Raw genomic sequence first — 17489 nt, forward strand, 5'->3', positions numbered from 1 at the left:
TTGACACTTTCGTTTTGGATTGTGAGACTTAATAATCAATCTTGGAGGTGTTAGGGCTGTAAATGCTGGCTGGATGTGGAACAGACATTGCAAGTATGATCAACATCCCAAATCCTAAGTAATTTATGATGTCCTTGTTAGAGCAACTTGAAGCATAGCATTTTAAATGTTTTTCTGTCTTTTTGTCTTTTTCTGCAGCGGTCCCAAAATGTGCTCCTCTTCTAGTCTTCATTCTGTTCTTCCTATTACATCTAAAGTTGAAAAAACTTAGAACATACTGTCATGAGTAATTCAACTTGCTAACGGTGTAATTTGCCTGCTACCCTGTATACCCTTTAGTATTCGTGCTAGCAGCACTGAGAAAAACAGTATTTGACAGCTCTGTCTGCCAAAATAAATTGAGCAGGCACAGTGACTGAGTTGTGGCCTCACATTGAACAAGTAGCTTCTGGTGCTGAGAGGTTTGGGTGGTGTAAAGATTGCAGCAGAAGGGCACTTCTCAGATAAAAAAGTCTACTTCTCTGGTAAGGTTTTTATACCCTAGGAGTTGCCTCTTGCTATCTCTGTTGTGTTGTTGGCTCTTTAGTAAGGGTTGCTACAAAGTGACACTTTCTGTGGGTTGTGGCCTGAGCTGTGCAGTGATTGAAATTTCCTCTGGTCTGTGTAGGACTGTCAGTTTGTAATCTGTGTAGGGCACTTGCTTCGTCGCTCTTTGATGCATTATTATCTCCTTCCTGTACTTCTTCCAAAGAAGTACATTTCTATATTTTCGAATTTTCATTATTGGTCACATGGGTTCCTAAAAGTATGTACATCTGCAGTGAGTCCAGACTGAATGTTGATTTATGTGAGAGACTATTGACGCCAGGATGTATCTGAGGTTGAGCTATATGGTCTGTTTGATCTGTTGGCCTCTTTAATTGCCAGTGGTAACCTTGACATCCCATAAACACTAGTTCCTGGAAAGTGTAATGAGAAATCAGAACTAACTGGTCTAGACAAAGTGCTGACTGTGACAGTAATTTCATTGATCAGAATCCATTTAATGATCTGGTATTCTTTTAGATGGTCTCAGGTGCTGGTGAGACAGAAGTTTTACCACTTAGTAGAAAAGTAGTATTACTAGATTTATTAGGCTTATATCCATTGTCTTTAGCGGATAGAGCCACTTGTTTTCATTACCAGCTGCAGTTCTATTTATATTATATTGCATATCAAAAGTTGCAACTGTTCATCAGTGAGAATATGTTTTGTCACCTTTAGATCTGGTAGGGCTGTTAAGTCTAAGTGTTAAACCTTTGGTTTTTTACATGGAGTACTCTGGTAGTGTCAGTAGTTACCAGCTCTGTGCAGTAGCTGAAAGTGACAGCTGTAGTCAGCTGCAGTACCTTAGTCGGGACAACTTCAGTAAAGTTTTATAAAAGCTGTGATGAGAGGTCTGAATTTACCCTATTAATTGTTTTGCTGTCTGCACTAAGAACACTCACATAGCTTTGAGAACAGCTGGCTATCAGCATCAAATGTTGGCTGAGGAGAACCTACTTTGCACAAGAGCTTACTGCCCCATCAGTTAATTACAGACATGACTATGCTGCACACATGGCTAGCAGCACCCAGCTGTATGTATGCATGTACTTTAGTCCAAGGGATCCAAAAACAAATTTTTCCTGAGAAGAAACACTGTTGTCAGATTCATTGGCCTTTGGGTCAGGTTTGTCTGATGTATGAACTTGGATAAATTATGTAGTGTATTTATGTTCTGCATGCAATTAAATAAACCATACTAAAACAATTTGTGATTTAAGAGCTCTCTCCCAGGCTTTCTACAGGTGGTTGTCAGATTTGCTGCTTGGTTTTTGATGTTTTTATTGTCTTGGATTTTGCCTTTGATTTGGTGAAGTGTATATTTTTTCCCAAAAGAAGAGGGTTCCTCTGACTAAGTTAGCTGCACTTTCGGTTTCTTCGAAGTTTTTAAATTATTTCACCAGAGTGTTACAGTTACATGTGTGAATTGAAGATTTTCTTTTTAACATCAGAAAGTTTTTATAGATATTCTTTAGCATTCACAAGACCAAATAGCTGTATATTTAATTTTATTTTTTTCTGAAAGTTGATTATCAAAGGAGTATTATTTAGCATATAAGCAAAAATTTTTTGTTACATGTTGTTTTGAAGACATTAGAAGTTAGGCATGAAGAAGTTCTGTTAGCAGGAATCTGAGACTCGTTTTTTTGTCCGTAAACAAGTATTTTGTAATTAAACTGCAGGAAAGCAGAGGAATCTGGCTGAGGTGGAAGAAGTGTCTGAAGGTAACGTTTGCCTCAGTCACTGTTTGGAGCTTCATAATCCAGGATGTTGTTGTGAAACAGAACAAAAATATGTAAAGTGTTCCCTGAACAACAGTCAGTTTTGAGTAAGATTCTAGGAAAGAAGAATTCATAATTTTGAAAATACACATTCCAGATAACTGCATTATGTTTGTCAGGATTCATGGACTGAGTTCTGTTTCCAACAAATATAAGAAAATTAATTTTGTTCTTGTGTTTAGGATTCTTTGTTCTTTTAGAGGCTTTAGTACTTTATTAAATAAATTGAACAAATAGGAAGCATTTAGAAGAATTGAAAATTCTCTAGAGGTCTCCCTTTGAAAAAGAGGGCATGAATACATGTAATAAATAACCAGGTATATTACATGGCAAGCTAGAAGAGGATGTGGCTCGCTTATTCTCACTGATTAAAAAAATATAGAACAAAGGTTAAGTAGGGGGCCTGCAAAGCAGTCAAGATGTGGGAGCTCAGATAGCCTCAGATAGTATAATTCTTCTTGCTGGTGGATGTAGTTTTTAGTTTGGTAATTATAGATAAGTAAATAGATTTGGATTTTCTGTAAAATACTGCTAGACTGACATGAGTGTAGTTCTGCAAAATAAGCCAGGAGGAAGCAGAGAATAAATTATCTGAGGGGGGAAAAAATGTCAAGAAACCTCACAAATAAAAGATCCCGTTTTTTTTTAAATATGGACTAGCTTGTGTTGAGAATCTGTTACTGAATTTGCAAAAAGAGAGCTCTGAATCATGAAGTAGCATCTCCTTTTTATGTGGTGCTAGTACAGAAAATCTATATGGTTCCTGGCATGATTTTCTTAAGATGTAGAAATAACATTTTTTCCTTGTGTTCAGTTCTGTGTTCCCTAATTCAATGCTTTTTGATACATTTCCATTTCTGCAGCTGCACATTTGAGTTCCCCTCTGCAGGTTCATGGTCATGTATTAGTGCTGCAGCTGCCAAAATAATGTCATGTAGGAGTTTAGGATTGTGGCTACTGCTGTTGGTAGCTGCTTCTGTTGTGACAGCCAAAAAGCCAGATAGGTGCCGTAAGTCCACTGAACGTTGCTAGGAAGCTCCAAGACTTCTGTTTTCAGCCATGTTGTGTTTGCAGTCCATTTTTGGGCACCCTTTCATTTACCCTTTATACTTGAAATATGCAGCTTCAGTTTTGATTCTGTTGAGGGCTGTTATCACCTCATGATGACTTCCTTTATTAGAAATACGCTTTGCCTTCCCAGTCCTCAGTGCCTTACCAGGTTGAGTTCATGTAATGATTGTTATTATCTGATGTTAACTCTGGAGTCCTCAATGTGTGTTTTTTCCTTATCTTTTAGAGTGAAGACTGGAACGACTGGAGAGAGGTGCATAGCTGCAGGTATGAACCAACTGAAGTTGTATCCTTCAGCTGAGTAGTAGAGCTTCCTTTCAAAGGTTTAGAGAGGAGTTGTTTTTACATTCAGTGATGAAAGCAGTCATTTTCCACTGCAGTGAGCAGTGCTCCCTGAACCTTAAACTCGGCAGTTTCCTGCCTTTGTACTGCCAAAGGGGGTTGGGAGTGTTAACAGTTCAGGTCTGTGAGTACTGAGTCAATAGATGTCTCTAACTCCATCTGTAATTTAATAATTTTAGAAACATAACTGCAAAGTAGAAATGCCTGTCTTCATAGTAATTTCTTGACCAGAAAAAAATCTGCAGTATTCTGTAGTACATGAAACTCGAAAGGTGAGTATTAGTGGAACAACTCCTTCTGGGCTGAGACAGGAACATAGTACAGTGTGGAACTGCATGGAGTCAAATGCGAGGATCTTTTGGTCCAATTTTTCTAGTGCTAGAAGTCCAGTAAGGGTGTAGCTTCATGGGACAGCTGAGACAATTGCCCCTTCTCAGTTTCCAGCTGAGAGTTTAGTGCTGTGTCCTTTGGTTATGTTTGGTTCTCATGGTAAGCTTGCATTATAGATAGAGTCAGCTTGACAACCCAGTAAAAAGCTCTTCTGTGACCTAGTTGTTTCTCTGGTTTAGGAAGTTGAAATGATTTACTGTGTGGTCAGAGGAGTACAAAAAAACACATCAGACTGTTCATACTGTGAACCTCAAGAGTTTTGCTTCACTTCTGAGACAACTGACCTGTAACTGCTGTGTTAAGTAACACTACCAGTATCACCACAACCAAACTGGTGATTTTCATTCTTCCAGTGAATTACCTCTGCTATGGCAGAAATATTTAAGGTGTACTTTGGTCTGTAGACAACCAGGGAGAATTGAGTTTTTATATTGTCTTGAGGAAAGAGTTGTTTTCTGCTGTGGACAGATGTTTGCTACAGTTTTCATTAGTTCATTGGGAAGGATTTAGTTATGTCTATATCAGAAAGAAAAACAAATTTGTCTTTAAAGTGCAGGATATCCTGTCTCTCCATATGTTACTCATCGGGGTAGAAAGATCTAAAGTTGGTTAAAGAAATCCAGGAATGCCTTCATTTTCAATCAATTTTTTAGAGAGTTGGTGATTGACCTGGTTTGAGGGCATTGTCTCCAGGCATTGTGTGGGTTGCAAAACACTCAAGTTCTTTTCTAATGACTGGTGCTCTGTATTTGGTGCTTCCTGCTCCTGTGCTGTCCATTAGGACCATACAGAAGAAAGAGATTACTGATCACTGTGTTTGTGGCTTTTTTCCTGAAGAATTTGCATCTTTGGGGGCAGACTAAACTGATTAGGCCTAGTTTTTCAAACACATGGCATTCTCCAATTGCAAAACCCAGAAACAAAGTATTTGTTATTATATACAATATATTATGTAGTCCAGAAACAATATATTTGGATTACTTAAATAACAAAACAATCAGATTATTTAAATAGCAAGATAATCACCAAGTTTCTGGTTGATGAAAGCAAGTCACTTTGATTTGGTGCAAGGTCTGTGATTTCTCATCTGAAGAGCAAAATAAGGTTGAATTCATCTGTCTAAATGTGATGAATAAGAAAGGTGTCCTAATGGAAGAGGATTGAGTATTTTCTTGAACATCTAATAATGGTATATTAAATTGTTTGTATAAGTCCCAGTATGAAATGCCTCATCATAATTAACTCTACAGAGATATAGCAGAATAAAACTGCTGGCATTCTACTTCTGGTCTGGTACAGAGAATAAAAATAAGGAGGAGTCAGCTTTGCTTTGAGATAAGGAGTCAATCCTACCTCTTGTCATATACACATATACCGTGCTGAAACATGTCTGTATTCAAATAAAATTTCTGCAGCTATGAGCCCCTTCCAAAATGGAAGTCTTTGGCATGGAGATAAAAATGGGTGTCAAAAGATTGCTAAATGATATTCATGGAATCTTTAAGGTTGAAGAAGACTCTCAAGATCAGCGTTCCACCATTAACCTAACACTGCCAAGTGTGTCACTAAACCTGTTCCTAAATACCACATCTACACATTTTTCAAGTACCTCCACGGATGGAGATTTTAACACTTCTCTGGGCTGCCTGTTCCAACGCTTGGCATCCCTTTCAGTGAATAAATTCTTCCTAATATCCAATGTAAATGTCTTCTGGTGTAATATGAGGCCATTTTATCTGGTCTTGTTACTTGGGAAGAGAGATGGACCCCTTCCTCAGTACAACCTCCTTTTTTAGGTAGCTGTAATGAGAATAGGGTCTCCCTTCAGACTCCTTTTCTCCAGGCTAAACAACCCCAGCTCATTAAAGTTCTCCCCCATAAGACTTGAGCTCCAGATCCTTCCCCAGATCCATTGCCCTTCTCTGGACATGCTCCAGCCCCTCAGTGTCCTTCTTGTAGCGAGGGCCCCAAAACTGGACACAGCACTTGAGCTGTGGCCTCACCAGTGCTGAGTACAGGGGAAGAATTACCGTCCTCGTCCTGCTGGCCACACTGCTCCTGATACAGGCCAGGATGCCTTTGGCCTTCTTGGCCACCTGGGCACTGCTGGCTCATGTTCAGCTGCTGTTGACCACCTTTCCTAGCTCTTACTCTGCTGTGCAGCTTTCCAGCCCCACTTCCCCCAGCCTGTAGCGCTATGTGGGGTTGTTGTGATCCAAGGGCAGGACCTTGCACTGTGACCCGTTGAGACGCACACAGCTGGCCTTGGTCCATAGATCCAGCCTACCCTGACCCCTCTGCAGAGCCTTCCTATCCTCTGGCACACTCCCACACAACTTGGTGTTTCCTGCACACTTGCTGAGGATGCACTTATCTTCTTTATAACATTGATAAAGAAATTAAACAGGACTGGCCCCAATACTGAGCCCTGGGGATCACCACTGGTGACCGCTCATCAGCTGGATGTAACTCCAGGCACCACCACTCTCTGGGCCCAGCCATCCAGCCAGTTACCCAGCAAAGAGTACACCCATTCACATCACAGGAAGTCACTTTGTCCAGAAGAATGCTGTGGGAAACAGTGTCAAAGGCTTTATTGAAGTTCAGGTAGACAGCATCAAAAGCCTTTCCCTCACCCTCTCAGCAGGTCACCTTGACACAGGAGATCAGGTTGGTCAAGCAGGACCTACCTTTCAGAAATCCTTGCTGTCTAGGCCTGAGCCCCTGCTTGTTCTTTGCGTGTTGTGTGATGGCACTCGGGATGATCTGCTCTGTGACCTTCCCCATCCCAAAGGTCAGGCTCACGGGCCAGATCCTCCTTTGAACCCTTCAGGTCGATGGGGTGTAACATTTGCTAACTTCTAGTCAGCTGGGACCTGCCTGGTTAAGCAGGACTGCTGGTAAATGGTGAAAAGTAACTCGGTGTCTTGGTTTTGGAAGACAGGTGTCTGCTAGGGAGGGCAGGAGCCTCCTTTGGAATAAAAATGTAGACCCTCTCCCTCCAAATTATTATAATTTCAAAATCAAGGGGCTCTCAGGCAGAGATCTGGGGATAGGAATAACAGTTCTTTACTAGTATGTATAACAAGGCAAACAAACAAACAATAACTACAGCGTTAGCAAGAAAACAGAACCAGGGACCCTGTGACAGCTTTCTCAGCCGAGACTGGAAGGGATGGAGGAGAGGCTTTGCTTCACAAACCCCCTCGGGCAGTCAGTCCCGGTGCTCCTGCAGGGCTCTGAGGAACACTCGGCTGGAACAGCAGGGATGAGCTGAGATCCCAGGCTGGTGGCTGAGGTGGATCAGCAGCTCCACGGCGGTGCCTGGCACTGCCACGTGTCCCGGCAGGACAGGGGGTGCAAGGCCACCAACGAAGAGGGAAGGAGGAGAAGAAGCAGCAGCTCCGTCTGGGTGATGGCGAATTTGCTTCTCTGCAGCAACCACTCCCAGCAAAGTGTCCTTCTCTGAAGCTGAAGAAGCCAGCCAAACTGTCCCTGCCCTCCCCTTTTCCTGCCCTCCTTCCCCGATGGGGCCGGCCGAACTCTTTGTTTCTCAAGTACCCACCAAGTACTCGCAGTTAGGTTTTCCTCAAAACTAATGGGTAGAAATTCCACAGGTAAGCCAGAACTAAAAGAAGGACACCTAACCCCCAACACTATCAGCTAATTGCATCCATGGGTGGATGCAATTAAGTCCCATGGAGATTAAGCAAATCTCTAACCCTTCCTAGATGATGGGGGTTTCATTCTGCTCCCCATCTCTGTCTTCCATCTTAGGGGGCTGGGTACCTTGAGAACAGCCGGACTTGTTATCAAAGACTGAGGTAAAAAAGGTTCTAAGTACCTCTGCATTTTCCTCATTCTTTTTCACTATGTTTCCTTCTGCATCCAGATGGAGATTTTCCTTAGCCCTCCTTTTGTTGCTAATGCATTTTGCAAAACATTTCTTGTTGTTTTTTATGGCAGTAGCCAAATTACCTTCTAGTTGGGCTTTGGCCTTTCTAATATTCTCCCTGCATAAACTCAGGACATCTCTGTAGTCCTTCCGAGTTGCCTGCCCATGTTCCAAAGGTGACAGAATCTTTCCTTCCTCTCCTGAGTTCCAACCAACACTCTCTGTTCAGCCAGCCCGGTCTTCCTCGCTGGCTTGTCTTTCAGCATATACGCCTGCTCCTGAGCCTTTAGACTTTCCTTCTTAAAGCATGTCCAGCCTTCCTGGACTCCTTTGCCACTCAGGACTGCCTCCATCAACTAGTCTCCTCCTCTATGCTCCAGATATCCTGGGTGGCTGTTCTGCTGACATTACTGCCTTAATTCTCTAGGAATCAAAAACTATCATTTTGTGACTGTGATGCCCAAGACAAGCTTCCAGCATCACCCACAGGTCTTTCCCTGTTCATAAATGACAGATCCAGTGGGCTACCTTCCCTGCTGGCTTCCTTACTACCTCTGTCAGGAAACTACCATCCACACACTCCAAGAGCTTTCCAGACTGTTTCCTCTCTGCTGTGTTGTATTTCCAGCAAACATGTGGTAAGTTGAAGTCCTCCACAAGAACAAAGGCTGGCGATAGTGAGATTTCTCCCAGCTGTGTGCATTAGTGTAGATGTACTTCAGCTGGGCTGTCGATCCTGCTGCCTTTTCAGGTAGAGAAGCTGTCATTCCTGCATGAAACTTAGAAGGCATTTTGGCTCTTCTGCTGTAAAAAGTTTATTCTTCCTCAATATTTCCAAGACCATTTATAGTTTAGGAAAGTAGATATAAATTTATTTGATGATAGAATTATTTGTTTGTTTGAAGGAACTGGACCAGCATAGTATTCTTCATTCTTTCTGGGCTTCCTGAAGTTGAAATCTGCAGTATCTAATGGTTATTTAGACCTTATTAAAGAGTAAATGTTTAAATCAGCATGGCTATATTTTCTTAGTTGATTATAAAAACTGAGATACATATATCATTCTCTTTTGACGCTAGAGATACTTTTTCAGAAATACACTCTCTGGCACTTAGATTGTGGTCCTGAGTAGCTTAAAAGCTAGTGAAGTTTTGCAGGTGGCTTCTTATCCAGAATAGGCAGCAGGAGTCCCAGCTGTGATTAGGAGACAAAATAACAACTTAATCAGTCTCATTTCTTCTGTACTTGCAAGTGTACAGGAGTGATCCTGGAACTTTTCTTGTTGCTTCTGTTTTTACTTCTCAGTGTATGTGGTAAATTGAATTGTTTTGCTTTTCAGGGATACCACATCCCACTTCCATTCCACTCTCCTCGTGGACAGTGCTGGAGCCATCTGTACCCATGTAGCCTCATGCCAAGGGGAAATTATGCCTTATTGTGCTCTAAGTTGGTGCTCAACATAAAAATTATTATTGCAGCAATTACTGTTTGAAGTGTGTAATGTGCTCTCCTGGAGAGCCCCTGTCTAGGCTACATTTGAACTTTCTTCAGGTAGCATGCAACAAAGAGCTTTTCTTTGGATAAAATGAAGTGAGAGGGAAATAGTGACTTTTTGTAGTATAATATTTACTGATTCTTGTTTGTATCTGGTACTATTCTTAAAAACTATTTGAGATTAAAGGACTCCTCAAAATGGCTTGTGCAACTATTCTGATGGCTGCAGAGGACAATGAAACTTGAGACTTGTTGCTTTTAGTCCAAAAGGTCTCTTGAAACTTAGAAGAAGAAAAAAAAAGACTATCAGAAAAAAATTTAAACATGTCTGTCTGCTATTCTAAGACATTTCAGTAAGGAGAATAATAATTTGTGGCTTGTTCTTTTTAGTTAACACATTGTATTTCTTAAGTAAAAAGAAGTGACTCTGGCCTGTTCTTACTTTAAGGTTTTAGTTTACATGTGCACAAGATGTGTTGCTTGCTGTAAACTGAAAGGCATTTTTGATTCAGAGGTTCTCCTCCTGCAGGTTAATGTAAATAATATAAAAATATAGCAGTTTTTGTACATGGTATTGTCCTGGAACTGTATAGCTGATTCTGTTGTTTCCCCTGGGTCCAGTATGCAACCACACAACCTTCTCTGTGTAAATGTAGTTGCTTTGCCTGCTGTAATGCTTTGTGGCATGTTTGGCTTGAGGACAAGCAGACTGTAGACAGCTTTCCAAGAATGACCTGGGTTTCCAGGTCCTTCCTAGAGGAATAACTTCTGGCTCTGTTTCACTGTCAGAAGACTGTCCTAAAATGCGTAGATGAGCCCTGAAAAATCTGGCGAATATTGTAGAGATTGTAAAACGTTTTTTTCCAGTGTATCTTTTTTGACTAAGTAGAGAGCTGCAGATTCATGTCATGTAGGAAAGGACAGGAAAATACATGGGTATCTGAAAACAGATTTATAGGTACTATATTTGTATCAACAAAGTAAAAATGTTGAAACATATTCAAAGTTTTCTGTTCCATAGAATTGCTTGCAGGATTATTTCTTGCACAAAAAGGTGGCCAGAAGTTTACCTTCAGCTATTTCTATCTTAAAAAAAATCAAACAAACAAACCAAACTCAGAGGCAACATTTGGAGGAGAGAAAGAAGGCAAAGACACTCTTAAGTGGAATCTCTACCTTGCTTTCAGCACAAGATTGCTTGCAAACATTATATTCTTATTCTCTTGCAGTAAATATTAGCATTGAAGTGCAAGTGTGATTTGTCCTCTTTATTTCTGTGTCTTGGGGTCTGAATTCAGTCAATAAACAAAAAGAAAGGTTGCAAGGGGAAAACTCAAAACCTTACCACTGCCTTAAATGTTCCGTCCTGTCCTTCCACAGGGTAGAAATGTGTGTCCTCTCTTCTTAAACTCATTTCCTGCTTTGTCTCCTGTGTCATACAGCTGCCTTCATTTCCTCTTGCTATTGTTGTGACCAAGCCACTTTTCCTACTTTCTTAGGAAGTTTTTTTCTGTCTGCAGTGCCAAAGTGTCTACAGGTCTTTCCAATATCTCTTAGGTACTTAAGGTTTCCATAGTTTTTTGTCTCATGCAAGCATTTTTATGTTCTAGCACTGTGATTATAAAAATTCAAAATGCTTCTCAAAATCAAACTCCTTAAATGTTTGCATATGTTAAAAAAAGGTACAATTTTAAAGTGACATTTTCTTTTACATCCCTTACTGTAGAGATTAAGCAGTACCTGAAATAGATATTTCACATCCATTTATAAAAAAAAAAACAAAGCAAAACAAACCACAACCTAGAGGTAAGGATAAAGAGCTTTTTTTAAAAATTGTTTCTGTTATTGTTGTCTTTAGTATACTAGAATGAGAGGAAGAAACCTGCAGGTCTGCTTTAAAAGCAGTTGCCCTGGGATACATCAATGCTTTTTCCTAATATCAGTTATTAATTGTAAAACATGTTGCAAAGAGGGTTAAGCATGTGATGGTTACTCCTTGTCTGTGATTTGACAAAATTAATTTTTCTAGGGAACCTGCATTAAGACTTGTAGTTATGTCTTCTGCAGGTACTGGTACAGCATTAATTGCTTCAAATTCATTACTTGGTTTTTTAGCAGTTTGTTTGCTTATATGCTTTGTGTCTGGTACCTTTAATACAGTGTCTTCTCAGCCAGACCTTTGTTGTCTTCTTTGCATCACAGTAAGTTTTCCTGTGTCCTGTGCCTTAGTTCTTAATTCACAACTACAATTTGTGTCCCTCTGCATTGCCATAGTCTGAAGAAGACACAGAAATCTGCAAAATAAACAAAATATATCAGGAAAAGACAGAAATGTAATATAAATTTCAAATCTCTATTCTGAAGGTAACAATTGAGAACTTTGATTACAAAATTAAAGCTAGAAAAAGAAAATATATTACAGTATAAGGAAAACAATCCAGATACCTCTTCTTATATTTCTATGAAGATTAATGTAAGCATGTAATATATCACTGGGGAATAGGTATATGAAAGACATAATTAAACACCAAAGAGAAGATGAAGTTTCTAGGAAACTGTTTTTATTTGAAGATTTTAGTTACGTATAGGCATATTTTTTCCTTATTTCACTGAGCTGATATACTAGTCTACTGTTCTAGTGGTGTCCTTGAAAACAGGGTGAGTACATACTGTGTGCCTTTGGAAAAATCCACATATACTAACTGAAGTTGTCTGTCACTCTACATAGCACTATAACAGATATTTGAAATTCTTTGGAGGTTTTTAATGTTAAAAAAAAAAAATTAGATGTAGGTTCTGGAAAGAATAATTGGATATACCTTAAGGTAATGCTGTGAAGGCTATCCGCTTTCATACTCCCCATTGACATTAGGGTAATGAGAAATTTTTTGGTCAGAGATGGGTGTTTTAGGTCCCTGTCAGGAGGTAGTCTCATGGGCAGAAAAATTCCGTTTTCCTCTTCTTGGTAATGCCTGTGCAAGCTTTTGTAGCATCATCACTGAAGCAGCAGACAGAGCTGCAGCAGGTCAAATACCGGGTTAGCAGCCTCATGCTGCTGTGTTAGCTGACAGCTGTGCATTTAGAAAGTAAAATTCAGGGTAGCATCGTGCAGCTGTTCTGTCCTAGAGAAGCAGATCATTGTCTGCAGAGCTGTGGGTTGCTCACATCACAGAATTCAATACCCACAGCCCCATCAGGATATTCACAGCGCAATCCTGGGTCCCCTCTCAGGCAAGCAGATGAAGAGGCAAATGAAAATGAGAGGAAAATTGAACAAGTTTGTAGGCCACTGCCTTAAACTTTGTGGACTTCATTCATGTGTTATTGGAGGGTCCTAACTGGTAATTCAGCTTCTTCCAAGCTCACAGTGGATTTGCTGTCAATAGCAGTTTCTGGCAGAGCAGGACCTAGTTGCAGTTTGGGGTGGAGGTTTTTTTTGACTTCTTGCATTTGAACAGATGTTGTAAGCTGTCTCCTGGTAGATAAACTCCCATATTGCAGGGCTACTGTCTGCCATTTGGTGTGAGTTGTCCTCAGGAATGAGCCAGATATTGAGTATATCACAGATTGAATTTGTTCATCAGTTTTGTGGTGGCATAGTGAAAGTGATTGCAAGGCATTTTTAAAAGAAGAAAAAGTGTATATACTGGTTGCTGTCTGTGCTGTCACATTTCGTGAAGTTCAGAAGTGTAGGGTTTGGGTTTTTTTGTTGTAGTTTGTGGTGTTGGGGGGAGCTGTTGAGGGGGGTTTAGTATTACTTTCTAAAGCAATTGAATATAGTGCAGATATTTTTAATGAGCATTTACATCATATGTGTATAGTTCAGTTCTTGAGTAGCTTTAAGAGGACAACTCTTTTTTTTTTTTTTTTTTTTTTTTTTACATAGTGCAGTTTGTTTTGTCCCAACACAAATGCATAGGCAAATTCCTCAAATTCCTGCTCTTTGGCATGTTCTAGGCCTATCTTTGCCATTCACAGAGGCTAACAACCTCTAGTGTTTATTTTCACCACAAAACTGACTCAGTGGTCTCTCAGCCTCTCTGTTTTAAGCTCAGAACCTCACCTGTTGTGGTTTGTCTGGTAGCCTCTGGTGGGTCTCTTCCAAGTACTTTTCTAATCTCTTCTTCCACTCACATAAGTTTGTTGCATCTGCACTATCCTGACAAGGAGTTCCAAAATGTATTAATCTGTGTGTGAAATACATCTTCTTTCCTTCTCAGAGGGGGAATGCTGTTGTGTCAGTCATTAGGATTTTGCTTTCTTACCTGTCATTTGAAAAGTTGGTTTGGAGATACAAGCTGCCCAAAGGAATAGCCACACGTACCCTTTGACAATTGATATGTGCAATCACGTGCATTCACTTCATGCTTGTTGTTTGAAGTAAAAGCAAGAGGGGATACCTAGACTGTTCAGACCAATCAATGTATGGCAGTCAAAGCAGAACTGTTTGGCATCGCCAGTTCCTGAAGGGAGCCTGCAGGAAAGATGGGAGACTGTTTACAAGGGCATGTAGTGACAGAACGAGTGGGAGTGGCTTCAAACTGGAAGTAGGTTTAGAGCAGATGTTAGGAAAAAATTCTTTGCTATGAGACTGGTGAGGTACTGAAGCATGTTGCCAAGAGAATTTGTGGATGCTCCATCCCTGGAGATGTTCAAGGCCAGGTTGGATGAGGCTTTGAGCAGCCTGGTGTAGTGAAAGGTGTTCCAGTCCATGTTAAGGGGCGTTGGAAATAACTGAGCATGAAGGTCCATTCCAACCCAACCGCATCTACGATTCTGTAATTGTACAAGTCCTTCTTGAAAACACTTGAATCCACTGTTCATATTCGAATTAATTTGTCAGACCAATAAGTGTGTGAAGGCGTTAAATTCTTAATAATTTAGCATTAAGTGAAGGGGAAACGAAAATGGAACATTCAGCTCTTGCTCTTTTCCCATCAATCTTCAAGTAGCTCTGAAGTGGTGTGGATGTTGGCTGTGATCTACACATAAATAAACAGGGAAAAGTCACTGAAGGATCCTGAGATATACTGGATTTAGTCTAAGAAGTTACAACCTAACCATAGGAAGAGCTATTTTTTTTTTCAATTCTGCTTTTCTTATGTGTTGACAAATTTGTGTTAAGGGTCACCTCTCTAGTGCATGGGTTTATTGTATAGCAAACAGTACTCTCTGTGCCCCCAGAGAGCATCACTTCCCTCCTGGTTTGTCTATGTGACATCTGGAAATTGAAGAGCTAAGGGATGTTGCTTGGATTTTTGCACTGAGTTGGTACAAAGCTGGGAACAAAGCCTTCTCTTCTACCACAGCTTTGAATCTCTTGATTTTTCTCTGAAACATCATTTTCAAGCAATAGATCTTTCCTGATTAGCTCAGTTCAGACCCCCTTTATCCAACAGGCTTACAGAGGTATAGGACTTTATATACTGCTTTGCCACTTCATAGTTGTGATATCAGTGGCTACAGAGAAGCAGTAACTTTTCTATGGTTAATTCAAACATTGTCTTCCATATCTACATTCATACAAAGATTTTGTGCTGCATTTATTGATTTAGAAAGGTGAAAAGTTGTGACTAGGGACATTGAGAACTGCCAGACTGGACATATTCTGGTTTTTGATTTCTTTCTGATAATGCCTAGTACTATGTGTATTAGACCAATGGATCTAAAATCTTTATTTATTAGGCTGTGTTTAAAGATGATATTACTTAGTAGTTCCTTCCTAATGTTAACTAGAAGATGTAATTCTTATATGCAGTATTTTGAGGCAGATAGCCCCTGGGTTCTCTGTTTTAAAAAAATAGTTGGGATTTTTATATATGTGTAGTAAATAAAAGTGGGGAAGATACCCCTGCATGCATCCAGTTATGTTCAAGCCTTGTTAAGCTTTGACAGGATTACCACCAAAAGTCACCACCATTAAATATTTGTCTATGAATTTAGTAAATGTTCCCTCTTAACAGTTTCAATTTGCCTTTGCTAAACTCCTGTTTTACTCCTGCGAACATAGGAAACTCCAGCTGCTTTGTGAATTGTGAGGAAGGAGATTCTGTGTGAAGTGAATGTTGCATAGCAGGAAGAATAGATAAGCATATGTATTTGAGGAGGCCCATAAACAATTTGACAGGAAAATTGTACCTGTATGTGCTTCTTGTCTTTTTATAAGCTTCACTGTTTAGAATTAATTAGAATAACAAATATGTTCACTTCAGTGCAAAGTTTTCATCTCCTTTTTCAAGAAAAATAGTTCTCTAACATTTCAAAAGAAATTTTATATCATTTACTGCTATAGTTTGTCTTTACTATCAGAAAAAGGTCTGTTTAGCTGCTGTTTCATTTTTCTCTTTCTAAGAATACTTAGGCAGAGGACGCCTTGTCCTGTAAGCCAGAAGGCTGGGTAACTTGCTTTTTCATCTGCTGGCAGAGAGCTGGGAGTCCTGGGGATTCTTCAGTCAGACAAAAGTTCATAATTCATTATTTTTGAGCTTTCACAGAATTAATTGAAGTAGAAGCTACAGGACTTCATTCACAAGCCAGAGAAGTAGATCAAGAATGTATTGATGTACCTCAAAAAATTTTCCCCAGAAATATTTTGAGGAAGGAGTGGGATAAAAAAGCTTATAGTAGGATCTATTTTTGGAACTAAATTTACTTACATAATGTGTAAAAATTAATCTGTGTCTAGATCTAATTCATCTGTTCTCACATAAATGCATAACAGGGAGCAGCACGAAACTTAGGTATTTCCAAGGTAAAGGCAGTTTTTTCCCCTCCTCCCCATTTTCTCTGGGAACTTCTACAGAAGTTTATATAACTGTTTTCAGTTAATTTAATCTAAATTGTAGACAGCCCAAAAACTTCATGTATTTTGATGGTAAATTCAATATTCTCAGTATGTCAGATTTGTGTACCCACTGTGCATAACAGTCAAAGAGATTGGCAGAGGAAGAAACTGCAGTTTTGGCAACTAGGTAAGGGGCTTTTTGTACCCAGTGAGGCATGGGGAGACAGTTTGGATTTCAGCAGAGGCAGAAAACATTCTGACCACATGCTTACACGATCAACAATAAAACAACAAAATATTGACAAGCAGTTACTGTATTTTGATGCATGTAAACTAGGGGTTATCAGTTTAAAAACAAAACTGCAATTCAGCAGCGCTGTAAGAATCTGGATATGCACAGATAATACAAGGGGAAGTTTATTCTAGGACCTGTCTCCTTCAGAGCTTCACAGTGTCTGATTTCCCTATAGCCTACATCCTTTCCCATAGCTTGCTCTCACCATGCCAGTAGTCCCTCAGCTTCAGATTTGAGTATGCTGTCTGAGTACAGAATGTATAAAATGAAAGATGGTAATATCTTCAGCTTTCAGAGTTAATTGCTCATTAAAACTAGTCTTTCTTAGGAAAGGGAATATGATACAGGATTTTTGGTTTTGTGGTGAATTTTTGGGATTTTTTGCCATAGGATGTGATGTAATTCTGTAAACTTAAAAGCAAAAGGTTTTCAACATTTATACTCTGCAGTCTCTCAGGAGCGCATATAATGACACATTCTGCAGCATCATCTAGGGCTTCAGAATTGTAAAAATTGAGATCTAATGTGTAGTATGTAGAAGTTTCTTAATGTTCATACTGTCAGATGAGCACCACATTTAAATGTGTAGCTACAGTCTATAGAGCTTGGCATTTCAGACATTGTTTCTGTTATCCTTTGAATAGAAACAGTCAAAGAATGGATCTGGAAGCCAGCAGGAATTTGACATCTGAGCAAAAAAATAAGTGTGTTTAACTCCCTTATTTTTCTTTTTTTTGTGAGAAATGGTTAGGATTACTTTTGGTTTTTTTCTAATTTTAAAGAAACACTTCCTCACTTAATTCTTATTTTTGTGCAGTAGTGAAATACCACTCTTTTTTTTTTCCACTCTTT

General features: G+C 39.6%; 1 protein-coding gene across 23 annotated transcripts in view; it reads left to right on the top strand.

Moving 5' to 3' along the window:
• The window catches only part of CELF1 (CUGBP Elav-like family member 1), a 63151-nt gene that overhangs the window by 12805 nt on the left and 32857 nt on the right, over positions 1–17489 (top strand). For all 23 annotated transcript variants that reach the window (XM_086893982.1, XM_086893962.1, XM_086893978.1 and 20 more), the window contains one exon: positions 3664–3704. The gene's annotated coding sequence lies outside the window, so the exon portion shown is untranslated. The remainder of the gene's footprint in view (positions 1–3663; positions 3705–17489) is intronic.

The sequence above is a fragment of the Cyanistes caeruleus genome, chromosome 6 (assembly GCF_971803275.1).
Source record: "Cyanistes caeruleus chromosome 6, bCyaCae1.hap1.1, whole genome shotgun sequence".
Classification (NCBI taxonomy): Eukaryota; Metazoa; Chordata; class Aves; order Passeriformes; family Paridae; genus Cyanistes; species Cyanistes caeruleus.